This window comes from Protobothrops mucrosquamatus, unplaced genomic scaffold (assembly GCF_001527695.2).
Source record: "Protobothrops mucrosquamatus isolate PMUCROS unplaced genomic scaffold, P.Mucros_1.0 scaffold494, whole genome shotgun sequence".
NCBI lineage: Eukaryota > Metazoa > Chordata > Lepidosauria > Squamata > Viperidae > Protobothrops > Protobothrops mucrosquamatus.
The window spans coordinates 255066-266818 of record NW_015386811.1 but is presented as its reverse complement, the minus strand read 5'-3'; the positions used below and the strand labels follow the sequence as shown (position 1 = coordinate 266818).

General features: G+C 35.6%; 1 long non-coding RNA gene across 1 annotated transcript; it reads left to right on the top strand.

Moving 5' to 3' along the window:
* Positions 1 to 7350: 7350 nt before the first annotated feature.
* Positions 7351 to 9861, top strand: LOC107288189. The gene is made up of 3 exons (XR_003810451.1): positions 7351 to 7411; positions 8141 to 8228; positions 9824 to 9861. It is a non-coding gene; the product is annotated as an uncharacterized LOC107288189 (long non-coding RNA).
* The last annotated feature ends 1892 nt before the right edge of the window (positions 9862 to 11753 follow it).

Genomic DNA, 11753 nt, shown 5'->3' with positions numbered 1-11753 from the left:
GCTTTCTGGCTACTTCTCAACTTCTTCTTTTTAAATTATTGGTGGTTGAGTCCTGGAAACACTTAGAAATCCACTTAGAAATTGCTGCACTGTGTCTTCATAGTGAACCGAAATGTGCATCTTTGTTGAGCTTAGTTATTTCTGTACACAAGAACCATAGGAGTGAAACTGAGAGAAACAAACCACTGTAGGCTATTCAACAGCCATAGAATTTAATGCTTCAATTGAATTTCATGGAGAAGAGGATAAAAGATAAAGCATTTAGATTAGTTTGTTTTTTATTTGCTACCTCTGCTAATCTCAAGATTCCCATGTGATTGTTTGGCAGTTAAACAATCCTCAAGGAATCATACACATTCGGCTTCAAATTTTACATAATCAATTAAGGAGTGAAGAAGCTTATCACAGAATGGAAATTTTACAGAGTTCTTAAACTCTGTGGCAGAATGTTTGGTATTCTTGATATTCTTGAATGATACAAAAAAGCTTTCCCAGATAATTTCATTGTATAAATAGTCTCAATGCATGTTTTGTCTCAGTGCATGCTTTCTAATCTCCATTTTCTCTTTCAAAGTTAGCACTTTTATTTTCTGTGTTTTTAGTTATTTTTCAAGTTTTTCCCCTTTGGAAAAGAAGTAACTACTGTATTTACAAAATATTCTCCCCTAGCAAATTCCCATAAGACTTTGCATTGTCATTCTAATGGCATTTAAAGGGAGGCATTGTTCTTTAGTGAGCACTATAGGTTGAACCTAAGTGGAGCATTGTCTTGTCAATGAGGTAGAATGTCTTAACTAGCAATATCTGGCTTTTTATATGTCTGAGTTTTTAAATTACAGCCATCTGCCAAACTGTGTATCAAGTCAAATTCTTAGTTTGAACAGTGGAAACTAGCAGAAATAAGTGATACATCATTTGAATCAGTTATAGTTAAGGTATCTCTGGAAGTGAAGAACTAATCAAAGTTGGCCCTCTAAACAAACTGCCAAATGTGGAAATAATATGATTACTACCTTGGATTTTAAAATCCTAGGGCAAGAAAAACAAGGCAGGAATTCTGAGGACTCTCAAAACTACCTTTTGAAATAGATAAAAAAAATTGATCTATTTTACTGGAAGGAGAGATTGCCTGCTCTAAATATCATATGTCATATATCAATGTATATGGAACAGAGTCCCCTCCATCTCTCAATAAGTCTGAGTGGATGTGATTTTTGCCTAAGACGCCATTAAAGTCAGAATTTATAATTAACATTTGGAAGGAACTTATTATTAGCTACTGTGCTGCATTTACAGAATTATCATCTTCACCTGGCCTAACTTCCAAACATGAAAGTGTTTGTAAGTAACCTTTCTGCTGAAAATGTGAATCAGCACTAATAAGACAAATGTGTACAAATAAAAGCGGAAGGAATTCATACTCAAACTTTACTATAATGAAATTCGCAGCTGGAGGTGGGGTAAAATACTTTTATTTGGAATGTCTATATCATCTATGTTTGTATCTCCATATTCAGGAAAGAGCATAATAAATGATAAAGGCATTGCCTATTACAAGACTTGGATTTTCTTTTTTTCCTTAAGTGTGTAATAATGTACAGGTAATTCTTCAGAAGGTGGAGCCAAAAGATATAATGTGGTTAGAGCTTCAAAGTCAAAGGCAGTTGTTGACTTCAAATAAAGTCTATTCAGGGGAGAGAAGTACCAATTTTATATTTAAAAAATTGATTGGTAAATAAAGAATAGATCGGTCTACTCAGAACTTTTTGTTGAGTTGAAGAAAGGAAAGTCATACCTGGGAGAAAGAAAAATTATAAGAAAATGGTCCAATTGAGCCAGAATGATTCAATAGGTGAATTCCATATTCAGCATATACATTCATGTGTCATTTTATTTCCAGCTAATTTCCATGATTGAGTGGACAGTGATTCAGTACAAATAAATGGTTTCATTACATAATTTGCCTTATTTAGCTGGAAAAAAAACTTTAAAAAGCAATCATTTTTCTGAGCAGCCAAAATCTAAATGGCTACTAGAGGGCAGCACAGAAATAAAGGAATCTGCTGTTTCGATATACTTTACCAACCATTTGGAGTTTTGCAATCCAGAAGTAATAGTTCCAATAGAGGTCCATTACCAGTATATCCTAGTTAGTACCTTTTCCCATCATATTCTACAGCTTTATGCAAAAGTCAAAATGTATGTCAAAAGCTATGTCTTAATGATTCCTTAAATTAGTGTATTCTCAAACTTTTCAATTTAAAGATATGTAGACGTCAACTCCCAGAATTGTCAGTATCTGGCTGTAAAATTCTCAGTATTTGATCTGCTTATGTTAACATTTTCAAATTTGAGAAACACTGCCTTAAATGAACAGAAGTTGATGCAATCTTTACATTGTATTCAAATTTTCATTGCCATTTTTGTGCAAATCTGAATGCATCTTTATTATTTATGTGCAATTATTTACAGATTCAAAATTAGAAAACAGTACATATAGAAACATGCAGATTGGACAACATTTCAATGGATTCTTGCTGCATTTTTTTCTGTACAATAAAGTGGTTAAAAAAGCACCCAAAGGTAATTAAATCATTAGGGCTACTATACAATTCTTCAGTTGAACAAATATTCTGATCCTCCTAACGTCTTAGGTTGTGATTGTTGTTTTGTCTACTTTTACTGTTATCTTGATATATATATATATAGAGAGAAAGAGAGCACAGTGATGACGAACCTTTTAGAGATTGAATGCCAAGCTGCAACCCAAAACCCACTTATGCATCGTTGAGTGCCGGGTGGGTGTGGCCTATTTTGGTGGGTGTGGCACATTGGGGGGCGTGCTGCGGTAGTAATAGCAGACCGGGTGGGACTAAAAAGTTCAATCAATCAATTCCAACTTTGCAAGATCTTTTTTTCCCTGCGAGAAGTTGAAACTGACTGATTGAACCTTTTTTTTTTTTTGCACATGGCGGCGGAGGCCTAAAGTGAAAAGGTTTTATAAAACCCAGCTGAAGGCCTAGGACTGGGGCAACAGCACGTATGCCAACAGAGAGGGCTCTGAGTGCTGCCTCTGGCACTGTGCCATAGGTTCGCCACCACTGATATAGCAGGTCTTTAACTTGGTCTCTTAGAAGAAGACAGACAAAAATCAAAAACAGAACACCCCACAAACTATTAAAGTTCTAAATATATTAGGATTGTAGCATTATTAAGGTTTATTGGGGTTTATCGGTTTCCTATTGCTGAAAGAAGTGACTTCACAATGCATCAAAATCAAAAATAGATATTTGAAAGAATAAAGAAATGTATCAAATATTTTTGAAGATGTTAAACTAATGCCTGCTTTGTAAGAAAGTCTGGAGTAGATCCACAGGCAAATGGACATATTTTGTCCTTCTGTATGAAAGAAGGAAGAGCTCAAAAGAGAATGCCAGCCTTCATATTAAGTCTATGTCTATCAAATATTTTGATTCTTTTTTTGCAATATGTTGCTTTTGATTTCCATAAAACTTCCATTGCTTACTACATTTGTTCCTAAAGGCCACACAGCCAAATAAAAAAACTGTTATAACTTTCACACCATTACTTGCTGATTTTCATAGAACTATACTATCCCATAATATTTATCCCATTTTCTTTTACAAAGGAACCACTATTTCTAGCACTAAGACAATCCTACATGACTTTAGAAGCAGCAACAATAAGTGCTCATTATACAGAACCCTAGGATATTGTGGTAAGCATCGTGGAACTATATAATTGCTCTTGAGTGCTCATTTCCATTGAATCAGCAGTGACTCTCCATCTCTAGCAAAGAGACAGTATTGATTTTCAGTCTCTGTAAGAGTCAAGAAAATGAAGAAACTAATGCTTGCAAACCTATAGTTACTGTGGTCCATTATTTTATTCCTGATCTTAATATATAGATACTGAGGAAAACACCAACCAACAAAGACATCTACATAAAAATTGAAAGATTGTCTATCTTTTCAATCTAGAAGTTATCTAATTTGAACAGGTACTTCAAGGTTAATATAAGAACATTTCAGATTAAATTACTTTTTTATAATCAGTTCAGTTCCTTTAAATCAGGTGTGAACAAGAAAGGAAATGTTAATCTCTCTTAATAAGAATGAGTATTGCTGCCATGTACTATGTATTCAGTTTTGAGAAGATAATAGCAGTGGCTCATATCTTTCAGTCCTGCTGGCTGGGGAATTCTGGGAGTTGAATTGCTGTTGTTGAGAAACATTGCCCTACAGGAATGCTAAATGCCTTAACTGATGCTTTCTGAATCTCTGATCAAGTCTTACCAGGCTTTGTGTAAAAATAGATTTGGTGTCCTTTTGAAAGAGTGCTAGACCATGCTAATTGGGAAATTCTGAGAGTTGAAGTCATCACATCTTAAAGTTACAGAGTTGTGAAACACTGTCTTTAGTGTAAGGCTTGTTCTTCAGCCAAGTCTTCTGAATTGTATCAATTATTTTAACTGATGTTTCCCTCTTGTTAACAGGGCTTGTTTAATTTAAATTTGAAATCTTTTTTTTCTTGTTTTGCTGCCTTCAGTACTCCAAGTAAGGAAAAATAAATTAAGCTGGCTTTCATTAATGGAGTTTTTAACCAATCTGTTAGCTCTTTTAACTATAATTAATAACAGTGGAAGATATACTATCAGAATCTGAAGTGGAAGGTAAATGACACCACAATCATCATTAAATCATCACAGAAATCCCAGTTTTATTTGTGCACTGATATCATAACAATTTTTCTTTCTCTCTTCCCTTAAACATACTGTATATACACACCTAAGGCATATGAAGTATTCTCTGCTTCAGAAAGGCACTCAAGACATAGCTACTTGAGCAAGCCCTACATGCTATGACCATAATTTCCCAGACACTCTTGAGATGATTTGTGTCACAGATCTTTCAGTTCAAAGCACTATTGTATGGCTGATGTGCTTTATTAGCCATCATAGAGCTAGTTTGGTGCAGTTAATGTGCTGGCTAAAAAACTAGGAAACAGATTTTGGCGTGTCTTAGTCATGGAGGCTTGCTGTGTAACTTAGTCACCCTCTCTGAGCCCAACCCACCTCACAAAGTTCTTATTGTGGGGAAAACCAAAGGTGCAGGAGTATAATGTATGTTCACAACCTTGAGATGACCAAATATAAAGATGGAATAAAACTCTAATCACCAACATCTTGCTTTAAGCAAAGTGAAATATAGCAGCAACACCATTCTACTGCTTAAAATCAAGGAAACATTTCTCTTTATTAAAGTGATTGAATCAGACTTTTATGGAAATAAGGACTTCTTTTAGCATTGAACACATTCCTGATATTTACATAGTAGTGCAATGCAAAACATTTACACCTGGTGCTTATTAAAGCACCTTTGGAAGAATGAAGCACCTCCCTTTGAAACATTAAAGCAGGCTGTTCTTAGATTCTTCAGGATGGGTTTCCTGGTTTCCTCTGTGGATATGTGAGTACACTATCACTTTCCTTTGCTGAAGTCCCAGTTGGTAGTACATGCACATGCAGGCAAATAGGGACAGCTTTCAAAGCAGCAGATGCTAGTTCAAAACAGAACAAAAAGGATGCTTTGAAACTGGAAAGCTTAATGTATACAAGTCCAACAATTATTAAAGTTTGTAATTCTCAGAAGTTCAGGAGAAAAGTTTTATATAGTGGATGAAAGGATATTGTTATGAACTTTTAGGTGAAAATGTTCTTGTGAATCCATTGTATTTTGGTTATATTTATATATTTGGTGAATTATATTTCAACTGTGTCCCTTTCTATTAGTTTGAGATTGCATATTTCTTCTAGAAAAGTGTAATATACATGTTCCTGAAACATGATTCCAAAAACGTAGCTAAGAGAAAAAGTTTGTTTTATATTCCAATCAAATTACCACATCACCATTTTGAGCACTGAATTTATAGTCTGGGTATTCATGCCTTTACAATAAGATTCATTCATCAGTAAAATAAATTAATTCCCAGTAGCATCATTTCAGTCTGCATATAAGTGAATGGGGGTTGATGATGATGTTTTTGGATGAAATCAGGAATTGTAGGAAATTGATAGGTTTTTAATGTTCGATTTCATCCCTGAAAGCAATAATGTGTATGAATTCTAAAGCAATGGTAGCTGAATTTTGCAACGTTCTGAAGGTGGGCTGTGATTGGAGAACAGCTTTTTGTGAAAAAAGCCACACCAAATGAAATACACCGAGTGGGTCCTCTTTACTGGCACACGGGAAAGATCTCTTCAAATTGCATAAGCGGAGGCACTAAGTCATGAGTACCGCATCTATGTTAAACTGAGAATCTCGAACTGGTCCAAGTCTTTGCATAACAGCTGTGTGCGCTTGGGGGGAGGGAAGGCAAAGAGAAAGAGAGGTAAAATTAGGGAATAACAAGATCCCTCGAATCCCCTTCAGAATCCGGGAGGATCCGGCTTTTCCCTTTTTCCTCGGGAGCGGGCGGGCGGGCGGGCGGACGTATGTGTGTGTGTGTGTGTGTGTGTGTGTGTGTGTGTGTGAGTGAGAGAGAGAGAGAGAGAGGCAGTTTGAATGGCAGTCAGAAATCTGATCCTGTTAAAGACGCGGTTAGCCAATGGGCTACAGAGAACCCTCGGTTTAGACTAGAGGCCCCTGGAGGAGAAGCAGAGAAAAAACCACTGACGGTTAGCGTCCTGTCAGTGGCGCTTTTCGCTTGAAAGGAGAAGTGCTGGGAGAAATAATTAATGTTCTTATTACATTTGTAGGGACTTTTTGTTTTGGTGCGCGTGTAGGCGCGCGCGCATCCGATCGTCTTTGCTGTACTTTCAGGTGGGTTTTTAACAGCAACTTTGTTGTCTGTTGTTCCGGCGATTACGTGGTTGTGGTTTGCAAGGAGATGGTAGCTCTGCCTTCTCTTTCTCGCTCTCTCGCTCTCTTTTTCTCTCCCGTTAGGTGTAACGCGAGTTGTGTCGTGCGCCATTACTAGTTCTGCACACGTTTACGAATGGGATCGCTCCAGGGACCAAAGCGGGCATGCCAGTTTGGCTCGCGATTTGATTTCTTGTTTTTTTTTCGAAGTCCTTTCCATCCTCTTGCTATCCTCTCCGGCTCTTGCTTGTAACCCAGAGGAAGGCAGCAGAGGAGGGATGCGTGTGTTTTTATGAATGGCACTCTTGGAGGATCATTAGATATGCAAATTCAGGCAGTTCATTCATGACTTAAAAAAAAATATTCTAAAAGCCATCTTGTGTTCTCGGTTTTTTAAAGGCTCTTTGAACGCTGCATCTGGAGGAACTCTTTTAAATCCAATGTCCAGAAAATAATAATAAAAATACTGCGCTAAAGTCATCAGAATGGATGGATTTTATGACCAGCAAGTGCCTTACATGGTCACCAATGTGAGTGATCCGTCCTAAGTTGTTGGGTCTCTTGGTGGGAAGGTGCAATTTGCAGTTAAAAGGGGAGAAGGCAAAAGCTTTTATGGGGAAAATTGTTCTGGATTTTTTTATTTTATTTTTAGACGGAAGTGAAGGGAGGAAAATTTATACTTTGTAATGAGATGTACATTTAATTCAATAAATTTCTATTTTTTTCCACATACCATTTCGGTTTGAGGAAAAACAAAAGCACTTTCCCCCTCATTATTATAATAAAATCATAATTGTTGCAGTTTTAGAAGTTTTTAGTGGTCTTTGTCATCTTAAGTAAAGAGAAGTCCCCTAAAAATAAAAAAAAAGTTTTTCTTCTTTTAAAGGATTTTGACAAATAAAAAGTTAAAAATCAAAGTATAATATCATTCTCCCAACCAGCATCAATCAAAAGTTGGCTTTTAAAAAATACTCTTTATAGGTGTTAGAACTTTAGGTTGCCAAAATTAATACTTACACCTACAGCTCTGCCCTTTTATATAGGTGTCTATATGGACATATGTTTTGAGTAGGTGGATTGAACCATAAATATTCCTTTGCCTCATTTTAATAATTCTAGTTTGAAATTAGTGATAAGATCAGTAGGAAAGCTTTAAGCTTTCTCTATAGCCTTAACATTTAAAATCTATTGCTAATATTGCTTGATATCTAACTTCTTCCCCTTTTCCTTTTAAAATAACCATTCTATTCTATTTGTAGAATCTCTGTGGGAGAAATTGTAATGAGCGACCAGCAAATGTCAGGAAAAGAAAATTCATTAACAGAGATCTGGCTCATGACTCAGAAGGTGAGGATATGTGTTATGCAAGGAGGGGGAAAATAAATGTTACTAGCTCCGTCTCTTATATCTACATACCCTGTAATATGCTTTTTAAATGTTGATGTCTGCGCATTTTCTCTCATTCTCCTCTCTCATGCATCTTCCTGGAGTTTTGTCTACATCTATTTATAGAAATGAGACAAGAAAACCAAATCTCATGATGTGACACAAACTGACAAAAGCGATTCACTGCTAGGCTGATGTACCTTCAATGACTCACCCTCTGTGTTAGGTATTGCCACATTGCAGGGATGTAAGTAAGCCCATACATCTGGAGGTGAAAATTTGGCAAGGATTGATAGATAGTAAAAAGGTGCACACAATTTACTCACCTGTAGGCCTCTGCACACTCTCTTCCCATTATCGTTTCCTTTGGGAGTGCCTACCGTTGTATTTCAGAGACATATACTGAAGTTTTGCTTTAACCCCTAGAGTCAAAATAGGACAAGATTTAAATACTTTTTCTATCCCTACCTTTTTGTTTGTAACTGCTATAGTAACCAACTATGAACTACTCAGAAGAAAATGGCTCATTACACTTTTTAACATCATACCTTGTGGATAACACTTGATAGGTTTGTGGAAAGGCTGTTTCAGGGAAACAACTGTTTCTGTAACAGTGCTGCCTTGATAGCTTGTTGCTTGAAACAGCAATCTCGTGGCTTATTCTGGGTGCAAAATAGTCCCCACTTGCTTCTCTCAAACTCTAAGTAAAGCACCAATGTCCTGCATTGGACTGGGTTCAGACTAGAGAAATTCACTCCTGTCCACCTGCATTATAAGGCTATGCTATCCAACTTGGATTAGTAGCTTTATAAAGACTTCCCAGAGCATGATCTGTAATAATTTTGAAAGCCCATACACCCTTCTAAAAATGCTGTATAAAAAAACAATCTTCTGCTAATGTGGACATAATGATTACTTAAATAACACAAAACAAAATCAAGAGCTTCATGGAATTCATGCATTTGTCCCAGAGAGAACTGATTCAGGTTTGCATTCTGGTTATGTTTAGGATTTATTAACTAAATACATTAACTAGCAAATTCCTCCTCTCCAAAGTAAGTAAAAACCTTACTTTGCAGTGGCAACTTGTCTGGATTTTATTTCTATCATTTTATAATATTTTATACCAAACATATGGACAAAACTGCATTTCATTGTTGAGTACTCCTTTAAAAAATATTAGATTATAACCTGATGTAGTTATTTTGGAGTAAGCCCCACTGAAATCAATAGAATTGTCTCTGAGTGGGTATTCATAAAGAAGTTCAAGGGATTTCTCTTTAAGTAGTCTTGGTCATTCAGAAATCAAGTCAATTGATTTTTATGGGTTTTACTCTCAGGGTGCCTAGTAAAGTCTGTTGATACATGTAAATTATTATTACTGGAGTTGATTAAGATGAAGATTTTACCACATATATTTTATGCAGAATCTAATATTTGCATCTATACAAAATTAGACAAAATATAATAAATTACAAAGATCTTTGCTTAATTTAGTATTATTTGAACATTACAGAGCTGCTGACCCTTTTTTAAATCTCTTATTCTTTTCCTAGAACTGTTTCAAGATCTAAGCCAATTGCAGGAAACATGGCTTGCAGAAGGTAAGGAGGGAAAAATATTTTCTCCCCAAAATAAAGAAGGAAAGGAAAGAAAAAAAAAAGCACTCTGGAAGAAAAAGGGAGGGGGAAAGGGAGGGGGGGCGGGAAAGTCCTGAACTTGCTGTCTTAATGTTCAGCCCAATTAATTGAGCTCTAAAAGAGCCACCTCATGTGTCATGCATACATTAGAGCCTCTGATGAGTTTGTCTTTGGGGACTCTGGGGCTGCTCTATCCAATGTCATCACAAATTACCAGGAGAAATTGCTTCCAGCCCACAATCACATCTGCTTTTGGCAAGAACTAATGCACCAAGACTTCACGTTCCAAGCCTCTGTTCAGATTTTAATTGCAATTGATCAGGTTTATATTATTGTACCTCAGGAGACTGCCTACAGCCAGAACTGGGCTCGCTCTTTCCTTCAGAGCAGAGCATACAATTGTTTGGTGTTCTGGAGGAAGTACTTTTCTGATGGCAGAATATAGTTTCTCTGAGTTCATCAGGACGGGATGCTTCAAGATTTAAGTGCAAGTGTCTTCTTCCCTGCTTGCTCGCAACACCGAACGTTAGGTGTGTATTGGCTACTTAAGAAATGATGGATTTCTATTAGTATTTCAAATTTATAGGTATTTATTTTGCAAGGCATTTAAAAGGAGAAACTTTATTTTTTTTTCTTTTCCTTCCTTGTCACCCCCTTGTATTTCTTTAACTCTGAAGTAGTTTATTTTAACAGCTGACAAACTATAAGAAAATAGTTTTAATGCTGGAGTTAAATTACAGTGGATTTTGATTTGAGTAGGATGAGATGCTGAGAGAAGTTTTGCAAAAGCATAGAAAGTTGATCCTAATCGAGATATATTTTCTAACTAAAAAGTTAATGCTCGTGCCATGTTTGAGTTTTTTCCAGCATGAAGATAACTCAATTCTAATTCTTTTTTTAAAAAAATATAATTGAGAAACAAAGTTGATATGCTTTCTATGTATGTGTGCTCTTGCTTGTTTATACATTTTAGTATTCATTGGGGTTTAAAAATTTTTTTTTAAACTCTTACTGAATGTGCATTGTTTATTGAATCAACATTCTATTTCTTTTGAAAAGGAAAGGGATAATTTGATGTAGTTGCCTAATAGAGAAAAGAGAACTATTGTAATAGTATATACAGACTGCCTAGCTTTTTTGACACCACCCTATATAATTTGCCAAATAATATGTAATTCTCATAAATTTAACTTTTTTTGCCATGCTTTTATGTATAGTATCTAGCAAGGACATATTAAGTATCATGATGTAATAGGTGGTAAACCTCAATATTAATATTAAAGATCTTAGCTAAAATTCAAGAATAGCTATGTAAAGTAACTCTAGTAAAGATCTATACATATGCTGAACTTTCAGCTCATCCTGATAACTTGGAAGACCATCAAAGCACTAAGCATTTGATATTGCTGATTTCATTCAGTGAGTTTTAGTTTTGATGCATGTTCTAATTTGGTAAATTTTGATTAAATGCAGTTTTTTAAATGTGTAATCAGATATTTGTTTAAAATGTTTCTGAAAAGGAAGAATGAACAAAAATGGATTTTATATCATTTGCTAATCATGTTTTTGTGTGTGTTTGCATGAACACACACACAAACAAAAGGAAATAAATAATTTGGGCTATAGTCCTGTACTCAGTTAGAAATAAGTTTCACTGACAGCAATAGGACACTCTTCTGAATTAGCATGCAGAGAATGCTTTGTGCTATTATAAGTTAAACAGATGAAAAATTAAAATCATACTTTAGAGACATGCTGTTTAAACTAAAGCATTCTACCAACATATCTTAAGTAATGTGTCCAGTGACCAGCAGTGTAGTTTAGAACTTGGTTGAATCAAATCCTA